Here is a 6,519-nt window from a genome sequence, read left to right as displayed (position 1 = left end):
TGTATTATCAGCTGTCATGCTTCACAAGTAGCCTGTGAGACATGGGTTGGATACTCCTGGTCTAAAGCCTCTCTTAGGAGAGTTTTTCCATATACCAATCACAGACATGAAATGCTTTGGTGATCTGAGACAGCAGAGTTTGAAATCCAGACTAGCGGATCCTGTGGCCTCTTCAGTAACTCACATTTTGATGTCCAGGAATACTGTAGTCTGAAGTATTTTACATTAGTAAACAGAGAAAGAAGAGCGTAAGTGAATCCTTCTCTCTCATTCAAAGAAACTTTAATTTCCACTTAATCCCTTATTATATTAAATATGAATTCAAGCCTTTATAATATGAATTACATAAACTGTATGTGATTTGAAATGTTTGTGGATTTTTATTGGTATGACCAAGACTGTTTCATCCCCCGCAAGCCTGCTTGGCTGACCAGTGCCCCATTTTTCATAGAATCATAGAATGGCCTGGTTTGAAAAGGACCACAGTGATCATCTAGTTTCAACCTCCCTGCTGTATGCAGGGTCACCAGCCATCAGACTAGGTGCCCAGAGCCACATCCAGCCTGGCCTTGAATGCCTCCATGGATGGGGCACCCACAACCTCCTTGGGCAGCCTGTTCCAGTGTGTCACCAGCCTCTGAGTGAAAAACTTCCTCCTATCTCTAACCTAAACCTCCCCTGTCTCAGTTTAAAACCACTCCCCCTTGTCCTATCACCATCCACCCCTGTAAACAGTCGTTCCCCCTCCTGTTTATACACTCACTTCAAGTATTAGAAGGCCACAATGAGGTCTCTCTGGAGCCTTCTCTTCTCCAAGCTAAACAAGCCCAGTTCCCTTAACCTTTCCTCATAGGAGAGGTGCTCCAGCCCACTGGTCATCTCAGTGGTCCTACTCTGGACTCCTTCCAAGAGCTCTGCACCTTTCTTCAGGGGCCAGGCTATGTTGTGTGTGACACCAATTCTTCAAGATATTTAACTGGTGTATAAATGTGTTTAATAGATCAACTCACATACGTATATTTAGGCAAATCCATATGAGTCTGGAGGAAGTGAAGCCTTTAAAGGTCAGCCTGTGGTCAGCTATTGGTAGTGCTGAGCTGCCCATTGTGCTTAAAAAGCCATGTCCAAGTAAGTTTTAATTTCTAGAGTTGAAGATGGAGAAGAATGAAGAACTGAAGAGCTGATCCATTCTTCTGCAATTTTCTTGCTGCTGCTTGGTCCCTTCTTTCTAGAGCATTGACCATTTTTGAATAAAGCTTTCACACAGTAAAGAAAACGATCTGTCCAAACTTACAAGCTGAATTAAATATAGAAGCATAGATTCTATAGGATGCTAGGCAGCAAAGGAGGGTGCTCCATGCTTCTTCTGATCATTTCAGTCTTACTCCATATACCTATCAATCAATAAACATACAAGTCCTCTGTCTCTACGGAATGCAATTCAGTGGTCTCTGCAGTTTTTTGCTGAGTTCCAAGCAAAATGTTCAGTTGCTTTTAACCCCCAAAGAATTTGGATTACCTCAGATTTAACTGGCTGTCTAGTTTATCAACATACAGGTCTTGTTAGGCTTTAAGAATTACATATTTTAATTGCTATGTGGTTGTTATTGATTTCCACAAGGGGCATAAATTTTCCTTGTAATTCTGTTCATCCCCCATTGGCTGTCAGTATAACTGAGGAGAACTCCTCATTCAGAAAATGTAACTAGAAAACTGGAAGGAGAGCTAAGACAGACGTCTTGATAAAGACACACATGTAGACAAAGAGGTTATCGACAACATTTTTACTTCAAAGAGGAACACATATGCAAGAAAGTAAACTGAAGTTAACTCACATAATTAGTCCTGGACATTTTTCCCTTTATGTGGGAAGCTCATAGGTCCATGTGAGTCCCCAGAAGAATGAATAGGTGATCAAAATATGTTAATGACCCTACTTTACAGTAATAACCTTATTATTGTAAAGAAGCTGTAATTTTCTCATTAGGAGCCCAGTCTCCAAAAATTAATTACACCAAGTGAGTTAAAAATGTAGTGTCAATAGCAGCAGTATGCTGTGCCCTTCTGGCAGTGAACAGAGTTGATTTTGCAGGGCTTCTGTAGTGTATCCAGTGTGCTTCAGTTCACACTGTGTCTTCAAGCATCTTTGCAGGAAAAGAAATGGCTGTGTAAAGTCTTTAATCTTTTAATTAAGCCTTAAACTGAAAATAAGCTGTAAAAAGCATTAGAGTAGAAAGACGAACATTAATTATTTTGTCAGGTCTTAAATTAAATTCCAATAGATAATATTAGTAAAGTAATGTAAATATTAGCTGTAATTTATTCCCCATGTTATCTGCTACCTTTTCTGTTTCCAGAGAAAAAAATATATCAGGTCTATTCAGGTGCATATTAGTCTTGTAAGAGTGACAGTTTCATGAACTTTGAAGGTCTGTCAAGTCAGCTTTTGTTGGGACAGGGAGTGATTTTAGGTATATTGTATCAGAGTATCATAGGTAGAAGCAATTACAGTTGTCAGAGCTGCAGACCTGGCTTTTAAGCGCTTAAGTCACAGTTCAGAAAATGGTTCAGTTCAGCACACACAGTCCCATCCACCAACATCTCCCTTCAGAGAGCTTGCATAACAGTGATTGCATTTTTTTTGCTTTAGTCCATGAGTTATGTGAGCACCAATGCGTGGAAAAAAGCCAAAACTCAATGATCACATAGTATGTGTGTTGTCAGCCACTCTGATGCTCACGTTTTGTTTTTATTTCTCAGGAAAAAAAAGAGACTTACTGTATATTCTCTATTGCAGTGCAGTTTTTCTGTACTAGCAGCCCATATTCAGCACTTCAGTGGTGGATAGACCCTTATAACTCGCCAAAAAACTGAACAGCTCCAGGCAGCATATTTGTTCAATAGCCACAGGACCTGACTGTTAATAAATGGAAATTAGTCATTTGCATGTGTTGTAGGAGTCCCGTTAGCTAGCAGAGGAATGTTTGAACCCTCTTTTTCAAAGAATCATAGAATATCCCGGTTTGGAAAGAACCCAAAAGGATCAAGTCCAAACTGTCTCAACACAAGACCACCCAAAATTCAAATTATGTCTGAGAGCAATGTCCAAACACTCCTTGAGCTCCATGGACTCATGGCCATGCCCACTGCCCTAAGGAGCTGTTCCATGCCCACCGCCCTTTGGTGCAAGAACCTTTTCCTGGTATGCTGAAGGTATATATATCTCTGTGTGTTTCTCTCCCCTTGGGTTCCCAGACTGGAAGTACCCCTTGGCACTGCCTTCCCTCCCACCTTGCATGAGCAGCCTGATAGACCACTGCTGGGCTGTGATGGGGCATGACCTGGGAGTTTGCTTATGGTGATCCCTAGTTGGCAATATGTTCATCAAGAGGACTGTAAAACTACTTGAGGCATGGGATGTAGCTCTTCTTGGTCTACTTAATCAAATAATTTCTGAATATTTATAGAGAATCATTGTATGAATCTATTAGGAAGAATTTTATTGGCAGAAAAGGATCTCAGCAATGCAGAATTGGCGACACGGGAAAACTAAAGATGAGAAGGAAAAACTAACATCATATGTCTAGGGCTAGAGCAGCAATCCAGCTTTTTAAACCTTTAATATCTTCCTACTGAATCATAATTTGTATGATACTCACTCTCTCCCTCTCTCTCTCTCTCTTTTCTTTTTTCCTTGTAACTTTCCAGGCTTGCTTTATCTGTCTGTCTATCTATCTGTCTATCTGTCTGTCTATCTATCTGTCTATCTGTCTGTCTATCTGTCTATCTGTCTATCTATCTATCTATCTGTCTTCGTCCTGCTGCAGCCATTCTCTGACACTTATGCCCTGGAAACAGTGCAGCTGCAGCATTGCTCCCTTCAAACTGTCAGTGACGGCTGTACAGATAGCCCCCATGCCACAGGATGTGCTCAGCTTGCAGATGAACACAGTCCAGACAGACAGGAAGCTGGTGAGGACTGGGTAAAGTTGTGCAATTTAGCACTAATAGATATTTGACTGTCCAGGTTTCATTTAAAATACTGGAATAAAGAATGAAAAAACATTGTTAATATTAATCAGCTGAGTTACCTTCGCTGACAGTATGAAGGTCATGGATAGTGACCATGGATAGTGAAAGTTAGCAGGAGTGAAATATGTACACGGCAAATAACAAGCCTTAAAAAAGTGATCTGTACTAGGAAGAATATTTTAATTATGAAGGGTATACTTGGAAGCCAGCAATGTGAAGAAAGCCACAGTTTAATCACAGTGGACTGTGACTCATAATGGGGCATCCCTATTTTGTGAAGGCTTACATTTCCATGTGTGGTTAGAGCACAGGAAGTCCAGGGCATTTCTCTGACTTATTTCCTCAGTTGCAGGTGTTTTGCCAGAAGTAACTCAGCCACAGGATCAGAGAATCATGTAGGCTGGAGGTCTGGCAGTAGCCCAGCCCAACTCTGCTGCTCCACCAAAGCAGGAGCAGCTTAGATCGGATCGCTGATGTCCTTGTTCCTTTGAGTGTCGAGTATCTCCACGTCTGTTCCAGTGCTTGACCACTCTCTTAGTGGAAAAAGTCATCCTAACACCTAACTGGAATTTCCTGTGTCCCACCTTCTGTTTTTGCCTTCTGTTCTATCACCACAGACTTCCAAAAAGCTTGTCTTGTCCATCCTGTGGTGTAGAAATCAGTTATGTACATCAGTAAGATCTCCCCATAACCTTCTTTTCTCCAGACTGAACAAACCAGTTCCCTCAGCCTCTTGTTCTGCATCATATGCTCCAGTACCCTGCCTGCCTTGGTAGCCCCAACCTGGACTTGCTGCACGCCGTTTGTCTCTCTTTCTTGTGCACAGGAGCTCAAAACTGGACACAGTCCTCCAGAGGTGTTCACATAAATACCACATGAGAAATAATCAGGTACCTCAGTTTGTTGGCTACACTCATGTAATGCAGCCCAGTATGGGCAGACTGCCAACTCATATTCAGTTTGCTGTCCTCCAGGACCCTAAGCCCTTCCAAAGCTGCTTTCTCCACATTTGTGCTCCAGCTTGTGCTGTGGAGTGGAGTTACTGTGTTCCAGATGCAGGACTTTGCAATTGCCTGTGTTAAACTTCATCAGATTTCTGTCAGCCTGTTTCTGTGCTAACATTCCCTCTGTACAGCAGCCCTGTTCTCCAGTGTACAAGCTGCTCCCTCTCACTTAGCGCTACAGTGGACTTTCTGACTATTTAATACACCCTAACATCCAGGTCATTATTGAAGGTCTTAAAACAGCATAATCAGCTCTGATATGGACTCCTCAGGAATGAAACTAGCAAATGGCTGCCAGCTGGACTTTGTACTGCTGTCTGTCATCACCTTGCATGTCAGTGCATGGAAAGTGAGACTCTAATCAGAGCACTTTTGGCCCACAGTTGAACTTTCTATTAGCCTGAGCATTCTGGAGAGCTAACACTGAAGTTGTTCCAGATTTAGTGGTTTGCATTCTGTGTGAAGTCAGCAGGCATCTCTTTCCCTTCCCCAGAATTACTTACTGTTATTAATGAATGTTTAGGAAGATTGAAATCATTAGGTAATCCATGTAGTGTAGATGAGGAAGAAACACCAATCAAGTGGAAGCTCCAGCCTGTTTCCAGTAACAGATTTCCTTGAGCAAGAAGCAGGAGTGCACCATGCTATCGATTTATAAGAGCTGCTAATTCTCCAGTCATTTCTCAGTATCTGATTGATTTTTAAAGTGGAATTATTATTATTAGCTTTGCAGTCAGCTCTTCAGACATGACTCACTGAAGAACTTTCACAAGGGGCTTTAGCTTGGGTTGAAAAGGAAGCGTTCGTGAAAGACGCTTTACTAAGGGAATCCTTAACACACAGGAAAAGAATTAAACTAAGATGGGCTGTTCTCAAAAAGCAACAGGTCTTGGCTGTAATACATTTTTCTGGAAGATGGGTTGGCACTAGTCTTCCAAATAGTGGACAGGAGTCATTTTTGGAGAGAAATTCACAGACTCTTCTAAAGGCACAGAAGCTGCTTCAGCATTACTAGGGGTTGGAGGCTGGGAATGTATTAGAGGGAGGACCACAAGCTTATAATGCTCCTCTGATCTTCTATAGACACACACTCCTGCCCACTCTCACAGGTGCCAGGAAGAGAGATCTGAACCGTCTGTCCTAGTGGCTTGCCACAATTTCCAAGTTTTCTCAACAGTACTTGAAGAGCTGAAACATTTCTGGCTAGTACTACTGACAGCTCAGCAGCAACACAGGCAGCAGTCATCACTGCATGTTCTGGGCTTTTTTTTGGTTGTAGTTTGTTTGGTTTTCTGAGAACTGGTGTTTTGACTGTGGTTACAGTGAAACACTGAGTATGTTTCAATATGCAAGAAGAAGCAATGGGACAATAGCTGTCTGCTGTTTGTTCCTTCCACCCAGCTGCTCACTACATGAAGGCATATCCTAAGCACATCCTTATACATCTCACATAACAATTAGCAGGAGCCTGGTTCCCTGGCAG

Source organism: Lagopus leucura, unplaced genomic scaffold (assembly GCF_019238085.1).
Source record: "Lagopus leucura isolate 7727_CA_CO unplaced genomic scaffold, USGS_WTPT01 Super-Scaffold_810, whole genome shotgun sequence".
Taxonomy (NCBI): Eukaryota; Metazoa; Chordata; class Aves; order Galliformes; family Phasianidae; genus Lagopus; species Lagopus leucura.
Note: the sequence above shows the minus strand (reverse complement) of the source record.